General features: G+C 36.5%; 1 protein-coding gene across 3 annotated transcripts in view; it reads left to right on the top strand.

Annotated features, from left to right (window-relative positions):
• Nucleotides 1-18,387, top strand: part of SPATA6 (spermatogenesis associated 6) — a 155,808-nt gene that overhangs the window by 21,073 nt on the left and 116,348 nt on the right. The gene's annotated exons all lie outside the window — the stretch shown is intronic.

The raw sequence follows: 18,387 nt of genomic DNA, 5'->3' as shown, positions 1-18,387 counted from the left end.
GCTCTGTTATCTATTCTTGTGATTAGAGAGGGATCTGAGATCACCGGTTTGGTCTAGTAAAGATCTGTGGTTCAAAACATCAACAATAATGGGCATCATCAATGTCACCTGTTCTTCCTCCCTGTACCCCACTGGGATTCCAGCCTTGTAGAAACATGGAACCCAGCACCTTGCTGGAATCTGGGCATATGGGGAGAAATAGGGCCAGCTTGCTGTCTTATCTTTGTGAATTATACAGTTTAATGATTCTTCTCCAGAGAACTCTTTATGGCCAGCGTCAATACCTTATTTATTTTTTTGTAGTTGTTCTAGTGCTTGATATTCTATCTTTCACTGTGGTGGATTAGGTAAGCGGCAGTTTGGTGTTAGTAGGTAAATGCCTTTTCTAAAATTAACATTAAATAAACGTTAATATTTCTTGTACATCTTCTTTAGTAACTGGGAAATTGTTTTGTGTGTCTTAGAAAATATGAAATCTGATATCTAAATATCTAAATATTATCTAATATCTAGTATTATCTCATCTAAATATGAGATAATTATTTCATTCTGAAATTCTTTTGTTCAAAACACAATTCTTTTTTTACTATTTGTGTTTTTTTTAAAAGATTGATTTATTTATTTGAGAGAGAGAAAGAGAAGGAGAGTGGGAGAGTGGGAGCAGGGGAAGGGACAGAGGGAGAGAATACTCAAGTAGACTCTTACTGAGCTCAGGGCCCCATACAGGGCCCAGTCTCACAGACCATGAGATCAGGACCTGGACCAAAACCAAGAGTTGAATGCTTAACTGACTGAACTACACAGGTACCCCTTTTTTTCTATTTGATTTGAAATTTTGGGACTATAAGAAGAGTACTTTGTGGTTATTATTATTTGGAAACTTTCTTGCCTTGCTTTTCCTGATTTAGTTTTTCTCTTAGGTCTCTTCCCATCTTACTGATTCTACTTTTTGGTATCTTTCTCAAACTCTTCTTTCTCTGCTCTGTCTTTAAATATTACTATTCCACTGGCTTTATTCTCCGGTCTCTTTTTATGTATTTATTTTCTATTTTTCTTCTTGTATTCTGCTGTCCAAAGACTAGGCTTTATGTATTCTCTATCTTCTGAAGACTTACATGTCAGTCCTTATCTTTGACCTCTCTTGTGAGCTATGGCTCCTTTTTTTCTTTTACTTTTTTTCTCTTAGGTTTACAGTCTTTCATTGTCCACTAACCTTATTAACATGAAAAATTAAAAACATACTAAGAGTGGTGAGAATGGGACAATGAAGTCCAATATACCTATTGTCCAGTTTCAACAATTTTCAACATATTATCAGTCTTATTACATGTGCACTCTTCCACTTAAAGTAATTGTGGGTATCTTTAAAAGCACATCTTTACATCATTTTACCACAGTTATTCTAGCTACAAATACACGCATACCACTATGCTGGTATCATGCAAGGAAATTAATAATTTCTTAATATCAAATATGTAGTCATTATGAAGATTTCCCCACTTGTCACCAAAACATCTTTTTACAGTTGGTTTGCTAAAATCAGAATCCAATCAAGGTATAGTTCATACTCTATGTATCAGTGTTTACCTCTTGAATCTTTTTCTCTGTATTTGTGCCCCTCACTTTTTTTTTTTAAGATTTTATTTTTAAGTAATCTGCATAGCCATTGTGGGGCTCAAACCTACAACCCCAACGTCAAGAGTCACACGCTCCACTGACTGAGCCAGCCAGGCACCCCTTTACGGCTGTGAATTTACTAGAAAAACCAAGTCCTTTAGAATCTCCTTTAACTTGGATTTGACTGATTGCTTCCTTAAAGGGCTGTTGAGTTGCTTATTACTGTATTATGTAAACTGATAATTAGACCTAGAGGTTTGATTAGATTCAGGCTTATTTTATTTTTTTGGCAAGAATCCTTCAGAGTTGATTCTGTATACTTGTTGTAAAATATCAAGTCGTATATGAGTCTGATGGTCTTAAGTTTAGTGATGTTAAAATTGATGATTTAGCTCCAGGCAGTACCAGCCTGATTCTTCCATTGCAAAGTTCCTCATCAGTCTTTCCTCAAGTAACTTTGAGATTTGTCTTTTAAGTAGGGATTACAAAGTGTGATTTTCCTAATATTGTCACTTTCTGTATTTATTAGCTGGAATTCCTCTGTAAAAGAAATCTTCTTTATTAGCAATTTGTTTACTCTGAAACATAGTTCTTCAAGAAAGCCAGAGTCATTCTTCTCTTCTTCCCTTATAGTAATGGCTTTAGTGAGGCATAATTTGCATATCACAAAATTCATCATTGTAATTGTACTTAAATGATTTCTAGAAAATTTATGCAGTTGTGAACCATCCTCACGATTCAATTTGTGATACTGCCATGACCCAAAAATTTCCCTAATGGTCATCTACCAGCATTCCTTATGGCCACTTCCCATCCCCAATAACCACAGATCTATTTTCCCTCTTTGCCTTTTCTAGAAATTTCATGTGTATAGATTCATATAATATATAGTCTTTTATGTCTGGCTTCTTTCACTTAAAATAATATGTTTGAGATCTATCCATGTTGTTTTATGTATTAGTACTTCATTCCTCTTTATTGACAAGTTAGTATTCTATTGTATGAAATTTATTTCCCTTTCCAAAACTCCCAAACATTGGAGTGAAATTAAAGATCAGCTAAAAAAAGCAAATGAAACGACACAGCATGTTTATAGATCAGAGATAGTTCATGAAGGCAGTTCTCCTAAAAATTTTTTCTATATTTAACATTATTTCTATTTTATGGACATTTGGATGAACATTGCATTATTTCTAGTTTTTGGCTCTTATGAACAGTATTGCTATGAATATATGGATATAAGCTAGATTGTATACTATGTATAATGTTTAACTTTTTAAAAGATTTTATTTATTTATTTGCGAGAGAGAGTGAGACAGGGAGGGAGAGCATTAGGGAAGAGGAGGGGCAGAGGGAGGGGGAGTAGCAGGCTCCCTGCTGAGCCGGGATCCTAGGGCCATGACCTGAGCAGAAGGCAGACAATCGACTGAGCCACCCAGGCGCCCCTGTGTTTAACTTTTTTTTTTCTTTCCATTTTTTAAAAATTTAATTTCTTTTCAGTGTAACAGAATTCATTGTTTATGCGCCACACCCAGTGCTCCATACAATACGTGCCCTCCGTAATACCCACCACCAGGCTCCCCCAACCTCCTACCCCCTATGCCGTCAAAACCTTCAGATTGTTTTTCAGAGCCCATAGTCTCTCTTGGTTCATTTCCCCCTCCAATTTCCCTCAACTCCCTTCTCCTCTCCATCTCCCCATGTCCTCCGTGTTATTTCCTTTGCTCCACAAATAAGTGAAACCATATGATAATTGAGTCTCTCTGCTTGATTTATTTCACTCAGCATAATCTCTTCCAGTCCCGTCCATGTTTCCATGTTGCTACAAAAGTTGGGTATTCATCCTTTGTGATGGAGGCATAATACTCCATAGTGTATATGGACCACATCTTCCTTATCCATTCATCCGTTGAAGGACATCTTGTTTCTTCCCACAGTTTGGCGACTGTGGCCATTGCTGCTATAAACATTGGGGTACAGATGGCCCTTCTTTTCACTAAATTTGTATCTTTGGAGGTAAATACCCATAGTACAATTACAGGGTCATAGGGAAGCTCTATTTTTAATTTTTTGAGGAATATCCACTCTGTTTTCCAAAGTGGCTGCAGTGTAAGAGGGTTCCCCTTTCTCACATCCTCTCCCACACACATTGTTTCCTGTCTTGCTAATATTGGCCATTCTAACTGGTGTAAGGTGGTATCTTAATGTGGTTTTAATTTGAATCTCCTTGATGGCTAGTGATGATGAACATTTTTTCATGTGTCTGATAGCCATTTTTATGTCTTCATTGGAGAAGTGTCTGTTCATATCTTCTGCCCATTTTTTGATATGATTATCTGTTTTGTGTGTGTTGAGTTTGAGAAGTTCTTTATAGATCCTGGAATATCAGGCTTTTGTCTGTACTGTCATTTGCAAATATCTTCTCCCATTCCGTGGGTTGCCTCTTTGTTTTGTTGACTGTTTCCTTTGCTGTGCAGAAGCTTTTGATCTTGATGAAGTCCCAAAAGTTCATTTTCGCTTTTGTTTCCTTTGTCTTTGGAGACATATCTTGAAAGAAGTTGCTGTGGCTGATATCGTTGAGGATACTGCCCCATGTTCTCCTCTAGGATTCTGCTGGATTCCTGTCTCATGTTGAGGTCTTTTATCCATTTAGAGTTTATCTTTGTGTATGGTGTAAGAGAATGATCGAGTTTAATTCTTCTACATATAGCTGTCCAGTTTTCCCAGCACCATTTATTTATTGAAGAGACTGTCTTTTTTCCACTGTATATTTTTTCCTATTTTGTCAAAGATTATTTGACCATAGAGTTGAGGGTCCATATCTGGGCTCTCTACTCTGTTCCACTGGTCTATGTGTCTGTTTTTATGCCAGTACCATGCTGTCTTGGTGATCAGAGCTTTGTAGTGAAGCTTGAAATCAGGTAACGTGATGCCGCCAGCTTTATTTTTGCTTCTCAACATTTCCTTAGAAATTCGGGGTCTCTTCTGATTCCATACAAATTTTAGGATTATTTGCTCCAGCTTTTTGAAAAATACTGGAATTTTGATCGGAATGGCATTAAAAGTATAGATTGCTCTAGGCAGTATAGACGTTTTAACAATGTTTATTCTTCCGATCCAAGAGCATGGAATGGTCTTCCATCTTTTTGTGTCTTCTTCAATTTCTTTCATGAGTGTTCTATAGTTCCTCGAGTACAGATCCTTTACCTCTTTGGTTAGGTGTATTCCCAGGTATCTTATGGTTCTTGGTGCTATAGTAAATGGAATCGATTCTCTAATTTCCCTTTCTGTATTTTCATTGTTAGTGTAAGAAAGCCCCTGATTTCTGTACATTGACTTTGTATCCTGTCACGTTACTGAATTGCTATATGATTTCTAGTAGATTGGGGGTGGGATCTTTTGGGTTTTCCATATGAAGAATGATGTCATCTACAAAGAGAGAGAGTTTTACTTCTTCATTGCCAATTTGGATGCCTTTTATTTCTTTGTTGTCTGATTGCTGTTGCTAGGACTTCTAATACTATGCTGAACAAGAGTGGTGAGAGTGGACATCCTTGTGTGTTCCTGATCTCAATGGGAAGGCTGTGAGCTTTTTCCCATTGAGGATGATATTTGCTGTGCATCTTCCATAGTTAGATTTTGTGAAGTTCAGGAATGTTCCCTCTGTCCCTCTACTTTGAAGTGTTTTAATCAGGAATGGATGCTCGATTTTGTCAAATTCTTTTTCTGCATCAATTGAGAGGACCATGTGGTTCTTCTCTCTTCTCATATTAATTTGTTCTATCACATTGATTGATTTGCAAATGTTGAACTATCCTTGTAACCCAGGGATGAATCCCACCTGGTTGTGGTGGATAGTCTTTTTAATGTGCTGTTGGATCCTGTTTGCTAGGATCTTGTTGAGAATCTTGGCATCCATATTCATCAGTGATACCGGTCTGAAATTCTCCTTTTTGGTCTTTGCCTGGTGTGGGGATCAGGGTAATGCTGGTTTCATAAAAAGAGTCTGGAAGTTTTCCTTCTTCTTCAATTTTTTGAAACAGCTTCAGGAGAATAGGTGTTATTTCTTCTTTGAAAGTTTGGTAGAATTCCCCAGGGAACCCATCAGGTCCTGGGCTCTTGTTTTTTGGAAGGTTTTTGATCACTGCTTCAATCTCGTTACTAGATATCAGTCTATTCAGGTTGTCAGTTTCTTCCTGGTTCAATTTTGGGAGTTTATAGTTTTCCAGGAATGCATCCATTTCATCTAGGTTGCTTAACTTATTGGCATATAACTGTTGATAATAACTTCTGATGATTGTTTCTATTTCCTTGGTGTTAGTTGTGATCTCTCCCTTTTCATTAATAATTTTATTAATTTGAGCTTTCTCTCTTTTCTTTTGGATTAGTGTGGCCAATGGTTTATCGATCTTATTGATTCTTTCAAAAAGCCAGCTTCTGTTTCATTGATACGTTCTACTGTATCTCTAGTTTCTACCTCATTGATCTCTGCTCTAATCTTGATTATTTCCCTCCGTATGTGTGGAGTTGGTTTAATTTGTTGTTGATTCTCCAGTTCTTTAAGGTGTAGAGACAGCTGGTGTATTCTGGATTTTTCCATTTTTTTGAGGGAGGCTTGGCTATGTATTTCCCCCTTAGGACTGCCTTTGCTGTATCCCATGGGTTTTGGACCGAAGTGTCTTCATTCTCTTTGGTTTCCATGAACTGTTTAAGTTCTTCTTTGATCTCCTGGTTGATCCAAGCATTCTTAAGCAAGGTGGTCTTTTGCTTCCAGGTGTTTGAGTTCCTTCCAAACTTTTCCTTGTCATTGAGCTCCAGTTTCAAAGCATTGTGATCTGAGAATATGCAGGGAATAATCTCCGTCTTTTGGTATCAGTTGAGTCCTGATTTGTGACCCAGTATGTGGTCTATTCTGGAAAAGGTTCCATGTGCACTTGAGAAGAATGAGTATTCTGTTGTTTTAGGGTGGAATGTTCTATATATATCTATGAGGCCCATCTGGTCCAATGTGTCATTCAATTCTCTTGTTTCTTTACTGATTTTCTGGTTGGATGATCTGTCTATTACTGAGAGAGGCATGTTAAGATCTCCTACTATTAATGTATTCATATCAATATGACTTTATCTTGATCAATAGTTTTCTTATGTAATTGGCTGCTCCCATATTGGGGGGATAGATATTTACAATTGTTAGATCATCTTGGTGGATAGTCCTTTAAGAATGATGTAGTGTTCTTCTGTATCTCTGACTACAGTCTTTAGTTTAAAATCTAATTTATCTGATACGAGAATCGCTACCCCGGCCTTCTTTTGAGGCCCATTGGCATTAAAGATACTAATCCATCCCTTCACTTTCAGTCTAGGTTCTTTACATTCCATATACATTTTAGAGTCAGCTTGTCAATTTCCATATAAGAATTTGGGAGGAATAATAGTGAATAGGAATAGTGTTGATGCCTTCATAAACTATGAACTCTGTGATGTGAGAACATGGTATGTTTATTTTTTTATTTTTTAGATAATCTTTAATTTCTCTTAGCAGTGTTTTGGAGTTTTTAGTACACAGGTCATGCATTTCTTTTGTTATATTTATTTCTAATATATATTAGAAATTGTCATTGAATATATTGTCATTGAATATATATTAGAAAGTGTCATTGTTTCTGATGCTATTGTTAAATTTATTTCTGAATATGTCATTCTTTTTGTTGGTAAAAAATAGAATTATTTTCTCAATTTTATTTTTGAATTCTCATTTACTATTCTGTAGAAATCAAATTGATTTTACATATTTATCTTGAACCCTGAACCTGCTAAACTTATTAGTTCAGGTAGGGTTTTTGTTGTTCTTGTTGATTTTTTTGTAAGTTCATTTTTATATACAGAATTATATGGTCTGAGAATAAATGTAGTTTTACTTTTTTTTCTAATCTACACGCCTTTTATTAAAAAATTTTTTTAAAGATTTATTCATTTATTTTAGTTGGGGGAGGGACAGAAGGAGGTAGAGAATCTCCAGCAAAGTCCCCACTGGGCACAGAGCCTGATGCGAGGCTTGATCTCAGGACCCCAAGATCATGAGCTGAGCCAAAACTAAGAATCAGATGCTTAACTAACCAGCCACTCAGGCACCCCTAATATGTATGCCTTTAATGTTTTTCTTGCCCTTTTGCCTTGGCTTGAGCTTCCAGTACATTGCTGAAAAGCAGTGGTGAAAGCAAACATTCTTGCTTTGTTTCTGATGTTAGGGGAAAAACATTATTTATATTAAATTTGATGTTAGCTGTAGTTTTTATAGTAGATTTTAAAAAAGCTCTCATTAGAAGATATGTTATTGATAAAAGATAAAGATATCTGTTCCTAACTGGTTGAGAGCTTTTATCATACATGAGTATTGAGTTTTGTTATATGCTTTTCTATGTGTTTTTCATGTGTTTTCCCTTTTATTCTATTAATGTGGTTCATTACATTATGGATTTTCAATGGTATGCCAATCTTTCACTATTGGGAAAAATCCTAATTGGTTATGGTATATAATCCTTTTTATATTTTTCTGGATTCAGTTTTCTTTTTTCTTTTTTTTAAGATTTTAATTATTTATTTGACAGAGATATAGAGAGCACCAGTAGGCAGAGAGGCAGGCAGAGGGAGAGGGGGAAGCAGGTTTTCCGCTGAGCAGAGAGCCCAACACAGGGCTTGATCCAGGACCCTGAGATCATGACCTGAGCTGAAGGCAGAGGCTTAATCCACTGAGCCACCCAGGCACCCCTGGATTCAGTTTTCTAATATGTGTTAACGATTTGTTTAAAAAGTTTCATTTAAATTCAATTTAGTTAACATATAGTGTATTGTTAGTTTCAGGGATAGATTTTAGTGATTCAGTGGTTGCATATAACACCCAGAGCTCATTATATCAGGTGCCCTCCTTAACGCCTATCACCCAATTACCCCATCAGCCTACCCATCAATTATACAGTTTTTAAGTAGTTTCCACTCCCAGAATGGAGCCCAGTGCAGGGCTTGACCTCATAATCCTGAGATCAAGACCGAGCTGAGATCAAGTGTTGGATGCTTAACCTACTGAGCCACAGAGGTGTCTTATTAATTTTTATATCTATGAGAAACTTGATTTGTAGTTTTGTAATTTTTCTGTCTTGCTCTGTTATCAAGGTAATACTAGCCTCATAAAATGAATTGAGAAATGTGTCCTTTATTTCCTGGAAGAGTTTGTATAGGAGTGATAATTTTTTTTTTAATATTTTATTTCTTTTTTTGAGAGAGAGAGTGAGCAGGAGGGAGAGGAGAGGGAGAGAGAATCAGGTCAGGCTGTGCACTGAGCACAGAGTCCGATGCAGGGCTTGATGTCATGACTGCGAGATCATGACTTGAACTGAAGCCAAGAGTCGGCCATTTAACCAACTGAGCCACCCGGTTGCCCCAGATTGATATTATTTTATCTTCAAGTATTTGTTAGAATTCACCTGGACCTGGGCTCTTTTGGAGAAGGGAGGTTAAATTACTACATCAGTTCTTTCTTATGTATCTATTTCTTCTTGAGTTAACTCTGATATTTGTGTCTTTCCAGAAATTTGTCTAAGATGTCTACTTTGTTTGCTTAAAGTTGTTCGTAATTTACTCTTACATTTTTTATTTTTGGAGGATTAGTAGTGATGATGTTTCTTAATTTATTCCTCCCTTTGATAATTTGCATTTTATTCTTGGACGGCTTAGCCTACAGACTTATCAATTTTGTTGATAATTTTGAAGAACCACTTTTTAATTCAATGATATTTCTCTGTATTCCTATTTTCAATTTTACTGATTTTTATTTTAATCTTTACTATTATTTCTTATACTTCCTTGGTGCATGCTTTGCTCTTCTGAGTTTCTTAAAATAGAAGTTTAGATCGTTGATTTTAGATATTTTTGCTTTTCTAATATAAGCATTTAAAGCTAAAAGTTCTTTCGACACTGATTTTGATGTTATTTTTTGTTTCCATTAATTTTGAGATAGTGTCTAATTTGTGTGTGTATTTGATTTCTTCTTTGATTTTTGAATTATTTTGAAATGTTCTTTCATTTCCAAATATTTTCATATTTTTTACATTTCTTTACGATGTTGATTTCAAACTTAATTCTATTGTGGTACTAGAACAAACTTTATAGGATTTCAGTTATTCTAAACTTACTGAGATGTATTTATAGCATATCCCAAAGTTTCTGTATTCCATTTGCCCTTGAAAAAATGTGTATTTTGCTGATGTTGGTTGAGATATTCTATATCAATCAATTTCTATAGGTCAAGTTGGTTGATAATGTTTAAGCCTTTGTATTTTTGCTGATTATATCTCTTGAGGGATAAGAGAGGCCTGATTATTTTATGAATTACTGAGAGAGGGGCATTTGGATATGCAGCTCTAATTACTGAATTTTCTGTTTTTCCTTTCATTTTTTTTTCCAGTTTTTTGCTTCATCTAATGTTCTGGTTATTGATTTCTTACTCCTCCATTCCAAATCCAACCTTTTTGGCTGCTCTGTGGAAATTGATCTGGTTCCTTTAAAAAAACCTTTTTCCTCCCTCCGCTGGCACTGAAGCTTCACGCAGTAGAGGGTCCGGGAGTAACGCTCCAGAAGGAAATGTTTTCGCTTCCAGGTGCTGGTGTGCTGGCTTTTTCCAACAGCAGCCTCCTGTGGCGCTTGAGTCTTCCCTGGTTCTCAGGTATTGCAGTACAGGGTGACCGACAGCAGTGTCCTCTAGCTGACCCCATTGGTAGTGTGGTTTGCATTGTGTATTGTTTGTAGTTTTGTACTGAAGTGCCTCTGGTGAAACACCTCTCTGAATACCCTCCCTGGTTATTGATTTCTGGCTATGTGGTTGGTTTCTGGCAAGTTCCTTAGGCAGACTTCCAGAAAAGTGAACAACTTTTCTCTTTCAGTGAGCAAAGGTTGTACCCTCTTGAACAAGTTTTCAGTACTGGAGAAGAGAGCTTGGGGAGAACTCTTCTTTGGGTGCTCTGGGTCCCCGGAGTAATGGGATCTTAGACCTCAGAGCTGCTATTACGATATTCTTTTACGTTCTTTTACAGCTAGGCAATCCCTCATTACTTTAACTGCCATTATAGTTAATAGTTCTTGATATTAAATTTTCCTTATGTAGTCTCTCTCTCCTGATTGGACCTGTATTGATATATTTGTGCTGAAGCCCTGTTTTAATTGTTTATATATTTATAATTGTTGTGTCTTCCTGAATCTTCACCTCATTTATGGTAGTAAAATTCCTGGTAGCAAAATTACAGCACCTTCAGGCCTCACATCTTCCATATTCTGAAGAATAAGAGGCCTGTGATCCATGATTTCCATCAAGTTTTGAGATTTATTCTAATTACAGTTGGGTGAGGAAATACAATATGCTCTTCACTTAGCTTATACATGTTGTTCTTTGGTCCAAGTGGTGCATGTGTCTCCTTTCTAAAAACCACACAGGTCTCTGACTGAAGGGGAAAGAAGGCGAAAGCTGTGGAGAATTCTCATAGTTGTCCCTACAGTGAGCCTCCATAGCACCAAGCCTTTAAACTTAAACACAGAGTGATGGTAGAAATGGTAGAAATAGCTCCTTTAAATAAAATATAAAATTGAACCCAAAGAAGTAAAGTAGACTTTAGGTCAATGGAAGCACAGAGAAGAATTTCAAGGAAGGAAACACTGAAATAATCGTGGACTCCTCCAGAGTTCCCACCTACCAGTAGTAGTCTACTATTGTGAGTCACATGTATCATTTTTCCATTGGGTAACATACAAAACAAATGTGTAATTGTTGGTCTAAAATCCAGTATCTGTTAATTGAGATTATGTTATTTAGAAGCAAATTGAGCATGCTTAAGGAGATTCAACAACCCCCTTAACTGGACAGTTTGACAAACAGTGAGATCCTTAAATAATAACAGTCCTTGGCACAAAGTAAACACTAGAAATGTCTCTTGTTTATTATTACTGGTGTTATGTTGTTATTATTACTAGTGTTTTTACTGGGGAATTTAACAGTTACATTTCACATCATATCTGCACCCCTAAGGAAACCCCAGTAGTCCAGAATCAGTTAAAGTCTAGGGAAACATATAATATATAAAATGATATTAAGTGCCAATGATATTAAAAGCCATAATAAGTCAGTTTTATATTAATAGAGAAGGCATTCTCTCTAGGGAAACTATTTTAGTCCTGGAATCTACCAGAATAAACTTGGTGGTAGCTAAAACCACACCCTGGGAACCATTTTTAGGCCAGAAACAGAATGAAAAGTTTTCTACTTCATAGACTTTTTTATTGAAATGGTGTATTTTCATCCTTTCTCAGTGTAGGTTTATAGATTCTCTTACACACACACACACACACACACACACAGAATATACTATTGAAAAAGCTCTCCCTACAGACATCCATGTTGCTTCCTCCCTCACTTCTTTCTAGTCATTGCTGAAATTTATCATCATAATAAAAGGCCTTTTCTCACCAGAGTAACTAAAATAGCACCTGTTGGTTAATATCTCAATCTCTACCTATCCCATTATCTTTAGAGTTATTATATCTTACATCCAAGATACTTTTAAGTAAAAGAGTATGCTTTTAATAGTTCCCTGAAGACAACAGGTATAAAAAGGATACTGTCCAGGGCAAATAGGAATGAATGGTCCTCCTGTCTTTCCTTGTAGCACTGATACATTATTTACTTTTTTCTTTCAATAGAATGACAGTTTCATAAGTGCAGAGATTTTTCCTGTTTTGTTTACTGCCATATCTCTAATACATATAGCAATACCTGGCACATACTAGCAACCCAGTAGAGAGTTAACTAAAATATCATAATGCATCATAAACCTGTCTCTTATTGCTGTTTTTATGACCATTGGACCTATCCTGTGGAGACATGGCAGCTGTTTGTAGTGTTATAATCCTTTGATTAGGAAATCTATTTTGTACTTAAAAATTTATAATTAATAGCTTCTCTGGCCTCATTCCCTTTAACACTTGATACAGAGAAAATGTGATTTTTATTTATATTGTAGTGGATTTGGAGGTATCTATATGCTTTCTCTTGCCTGTAGGGAAAAATTGCAGTTTCAGTGGAGCTCCTGCTTTTTAAGCTTCTGGGAATTAGTGCTCACCTGGTGTCTGGAGTATTAAAATGCCTTCAGGTGAAGATTTGAAGGCTGAGAATATATCCTCCAATGTCTATGAATGCGAGTATCCCTGCCTCAATCCTCAGGGAGGGCTTGTAGGACCCCGGATTCATATTATAAATGCACAGTGATAAATACATTCCAACCAATTCATCTTTGTAGTTAGGGCAGGTAAATAGGCATCCAAAGGATGTCATGAGAGCAGTTGTTCTTACTGGTGCAGAGGGCTCTCAGAGTTCTGGCTGAGGTATTTACTGTGCTTTTGATTTTCTGTGTGTGAGTAGGATTTCTGGAGTATCACAGTGTGTTTACTCTGTAACTCACACTAAAAGGTGTAAGTGAAAATGAGGATTTTTATAGAGGAATGAGGAAAATTGTCATTATTTAGTTACAAGAGAAAGGGCAACTATAAAATGATTAATTATGCTATATGTTCCCATAGATGTGATTTCATCAACTTGCTATGTGGTTTCTAGCAACATTAGTCAACTTCCTTTAATAATTTAAGGTCTTTCTTCCTGAAGTACTTTTCCAAACTATAATTTCTAAGTATAAAGGAATAGAAAATTGTTTATAGAAACTAGCAAATAGTTTTTCTCAGTAGTTTATCTAGGTTCTTATGGCCATTGTTCATTGAGCCGGTGGTAGATTTTGTCTCCAAAGACAAAGGAAACATGGGGCTTGATCCCAGGACCCTGAGATCATGACCTGAGGCAAAGGCAGACGCTTAATAGACTGAACCTCAGGTGCCCCTGATTTTTTTTTAAGTTTTATTTTATTTGAAAAGAAGTATCACTTTTTTTTTCTTTCAAATTCACAAATACTGAATTTGCACTGTCAAAGCAAGGCAGGTTCTTTGAAATGGAAGGAGTAGCCATATTATGCACTTGGAGACAGAACTTTTCATCCAGAGAACTACAAAGCAATTGATTTTATTATTCTGTAGTACTTGCTGTCAGACCAGATGTATGCATACATATACACATACACACATACACATTCATATATAAATACATGCATATGTGTAGCTATTAATGTCTTACCTTTTCAAATTTGGTTTTTACTTATATTGAAATCATTTTAATTAGTTATATAATTATGTTACTTTTCTTTATATCAGAGTTATATATAGTCTACAGAGCTTCTTACAAAAACAGCCGTCCTGTAACATCCCTCTCCGCCACCATTTCCCACTGCCCAGGGACTAGGTTTAATTTTTTAAAATTTGTTTTTCTTTGTACTCACCCGTGTATCTCTGACATGCTTATATTACATTTGAAACATTTTCATTTTTTCAGTTTTAGACATTATTTGGACTTTCCCTTATAGGAAATGAGGATTTAACTATTTCTCATACGTTCTCTGTTTGTCCGGAAACATATACATGTCCTTTCTCTGTCTTTCTCTCCTCTTAGTATAGTTGTACCACAGTTTTGGTTTACATATGACCATGTAAAAAGTATTTTTAGCTGAACCATGTGGTGAATATATTATGGTAACTTTTCTTGGCAAGAATCCTGTCTTCACTTGAATTAATATTTTCTCTGCTTAGTTTTGTGTTTGTTTGTTTTTTTTCTTTCAGTTTTTGCCTAACTTAACCCAGTTCTCCCTCAGGTATTTAAATCATTTTCTCAAAGTTTAATGTTATTTCACTTATAAGTCATTTTTTTTCCTAGATGCCCAATGTGTTTTATATTTATCTTTAAAGTCTAATAGTTTTGAATATGTCCTGAAGTTGTTATGACTTGGATTTTTCAGTAGTATGTGTGCTTTCTCATTGTAGCTTCTAATCTTTTTTCATTCTTGCAAAGTTTCCTGGACTATACTGCTTAGTATTTATTTTTTTCCTTTGCCTTAGTGTTCTTCATCAGGGTCTGCTGTTATAGTATGTTGGATTTTTTGTTTAATATTTGTTATTTTCTCTCATTTAGAAATCTTTTTTTCTCTTTGATTTAAAAAAAATCTCCCCTTATTTCTTTTAAGGCTTTTCTATTTTTCATTTGCCTTTGTTTTAATTTATTCTTCATTTCTGAAATGACTTCCCCTATTTCTACTTCCTTTCTGAGTTATACCATCTCACTTTTTTGATTTATGTAGCTCTTCAATATCTTGTATAACTTTTTGAATTTTTAAATAGTGAAATAGGTGTGATCTCTTTTACAAGCATCTTTTAGCTGCCTTTATTGTAGGAAATTTTTTCTTTTGCTCACTCTTATTTTTTTTACACAAGAACCAGGTATATATTTGACTTTTATCCTTTTCTTTGCTTATTCTTAATTGACTTTAGTTTTTTCCTGAATTTTTTTTTTTTTTAAGATTTTATTTATTTGACAGACAGAGATCACAAATAGGCAGAGAGGCAGGCAAAGAGAGAGGGAGGGAAGCAGGCTCCCCGCTGAGCAGAGAGCACAATGCCATGTGGGGCTTGATCCCAGAACCCTGGGATCATGACCTGAGCCAAAGGCAGAGGCTTTAACCCACTGAGCCACCCAGGCGCTCCTTCCTGAATGTTTAGAAGGAAGCACTATTGAGGATAACTTTTTAGCCTCGCTGAGCTCCCTTTTAATAGTGTTCAATGAATATGATAGCTTGCTTTTGTGGATTTTTCTGCCTTTGCTCCATTCTACTTGTATTAATCATCCCCCCACCCCCCACCCCGCCTTCCCCTGGTTTTTCTTTTTCTATTTTTTTTTTTAATTTCTTTTCAGTGTAACAGTATTCATTGTTTTTGCACCACACCCAGTGCTCCATGCAATACATGCCCTCCTTAATACCCACCACCTGGATCCCCCAACCTCCCACTCCCCGCCCCTTCAAAACCCTCAGATTGTTTTTCAGGGTCCATAGTCTCTCATGGTTCCTCCCCTTCCAATTTCCCTCAACTCCCTTCTCCTCTCCATCTCCCCATGTCCTCCTTGTTATTTGTTATGCTCCACAAATAAGTGAAACCATATGATGCTTAACTCTCTCTGCTTGACTTATTTCACTCAGCATAATCTCTTCCAGTCCCGTCCATGTGGCTACAAAAGTTGGGTATTCATCCTTTCTGATGCAGGCACAATACTCCATAGTGTATATGGACCACGTCTTCCTTATCCACTCGTCCATTGAAGGACATCTTGGTTCTTTCCACAGTTTGGCGACCATGACCATTGCTGCTATAAACATTGGGGTACAGATGGCCCTTCTTTTCACTACATCTGTATCTTTGGGGTCAATACCCAGTAGTGCAATTGCAGGGTCATAGGAAAGCTCTATTTTTAATTTCTTGAGGAATCTCCACACTGTTCTCCAAAGAGGCTGCACCAACTTGCATTCCCACCAACAGTGTAAGAGGGTTCCTCTTTCTCCACATCCCCTCCAACACACGTTTCCTGTCTTGCTAATTTTGGCCATTCTAACTGGTGTAAGGTGGTATCTTAATGTGGTTTTAATTTGAATCTCCCTGATGGCTAGTGATGATGAACATTTTTTCATGTGTCTGATAGCCATTTGTACGTCTTCATTGGAGAAGTGTCTGTTCATATCTTCTGCCCATTTTTTGATATGATTATCTGTTTTGTGTGTGTTGAGTTTGAGAAGTTCTTTATAGATCCTGGAATATCAGGCTTTTGTCTGTACTGTCATTTGCAAATATCTTCTCCCATTCCGTGGGTTGCCTCTTTGTTTTGTTGACTGTTTCCTTTGCTGTGCAGAAGCTTTTGATTTTGATGAAGTCCCAAAAGTTCATTTTCGCTTTTGTTTCCTTTGTCTTTGGAGACATATCTTGAAAGTAGCTGCTGTGGCTGATATCAAAGAGGTTACTGCCTATGTTCTCCTCTAGGATTCTGCTGGATTCCTGTCTCATGTTGAGGTCTTTTATCCATTTAGAGTTTATCTTTGTGTATGGTGTAAGAGAATGATCAAGTTTCATTCTTCTACATATAGCTGCCCAGTTTTCCCAGCACCATTTATTGAAGAGACTGTCTTTTTTCCACTGTATATTTTTTCCTGTTTTGTCGAAGATTATTTGACCATAGAGTTGAGGGTCCATATCTGGGCTCTCTACTCTGTTCCACTGGTCTATGTGTCTGTTTTTATGCCAGTACCATGCTGTCTTGGTGATCACAGCTTTGTAGTGAAACTTGAAATCAGGTAACGTGATGCCGCCAGCTTTATTTTTGCTTTTCAACATTTCCTTAGAAATTCGGGGTCTCTTCTGATTCCATACAAATTTTAGGATTGTTTGCTCCAGCTCTTTGAAAAATGCTAGTGGAATTTTGATTGGATTGGCATTAAAAGTATAGCTCTAGGCAGTATAGACGTTTTAACGATGTTTATTCTTCCGATCCAAGAGCATGGAATGGTCTTCCATCTTTTTGTATCTTCTTCAGTTTCTTTCATGAGTGTTCTATAGTTCCTCGAGTACAGATCCTTTACCTCTTTGGTTAGGTTTATTCCCAGGTATCTTATGGTTCTTGGTGCTATAGTAAATGGAATCGATTCTCTAATTTCCCTTTCTATGTTTTCATTGTTAGTGTATAAGAAAGCCACTGATTTCTGTACATTGACTTTGTATCCTGCCACATTACTGAATTGCTCTATGAGTTTTAGTAGTTTGGGGGTGGAGTCTTTTGGGTTTGCCATATGAAGAATGATGTCATCTGCAAAGAGAGAGAGTTTGACTTCTTCATTGCCAGTCTGGATACCTGTTTAATTTGTATTCTCTTCTCTTAAGTTTCTTCTAGTTTCTTGGGCTCTGTCCTAGCTTTCTAGTTTCTTGGGCTCTGAACCCTGGGTGGTCAGTTTCTATAGTTCTTACAGGTTGCCAGACTACCATCTTTGGGACTTACCTTAAATCTTTTGAATTCACCAACTACTAGAATGGGCTAGCATTTGCCCAGTTTCAGCTACTTTTCTCAAATTGACCTGTGCTTCCCAGTGAGCACCTGTTGGCTATTTTGGGGTTCTCTTCCCAGGTCCTTTAGATTGCCCCTTACTTCCTTCTGCTTCCCTGAATAGATGGATGGTGATATCCATGGGTTTTGTGACTGTGAGTGGTTTGTAGAGATATCTTATCACCTTACTTTATTATAAATGTTGTCCATAGGTTTATGGTTTTGCTATGTAATTGCTGCGTCTGTTTTTATGAGGGGATTTGGGAAAACAAACTCTGATGCTTCTGCTTTTATTTTCTGCTTTGTGTTTTTGTTTCTGCCTTTCATATTAGAGGATGTCATCAAATTATTGGCCATCTGTCCATATTTGAAGAGCAGAATACTAGTATGCTTTTAGAAATTATGTGCCAAAGGTGCCTGGCACTACTAATTACTGAATCTGTTGGGGTTCCTCCTGGATGGAGATTGTCAGTATGGACTTTCAAGTTAGGATAATTTCTCTGGGTCATCTTATTGGAAAACTTGGGATTCGGCATCTTTTTATGTCTTCTCTCTTTAGCTGGTCATCTTCAGTACAAAAATAAGTTATATCTTTCTCCTAGAGGCTATAAACTTGGCTACTACTGATTTTAGAACCTTGTAGAAGAACCAGCTGTGGTAAAGTATCAATATGTAGCCCAGACTCTTCATCTACCTGTTTTCAGATAGTACCCCTG

The sequence above is a fragment of the Neovison vison genome, chromosome 2, assembly GCF_020171115.1.
Source record: "Neovison vison isolate M4711 chromosome 2, ASM_NN_V1, whole genome shotgun sequence".
In the NCBI taxonomy this organism is placed as follows: Eukaryota; Metazoa; Chordata; class Mammalia; order Carnivora; family Mustelidae; genus Neogale; species Neogale vison.
The sequence above is the reverse complement of the archived record's forward strand: the minus strand, read 5'-3'. Positions and strand labels throughout refer to the sequence as shown.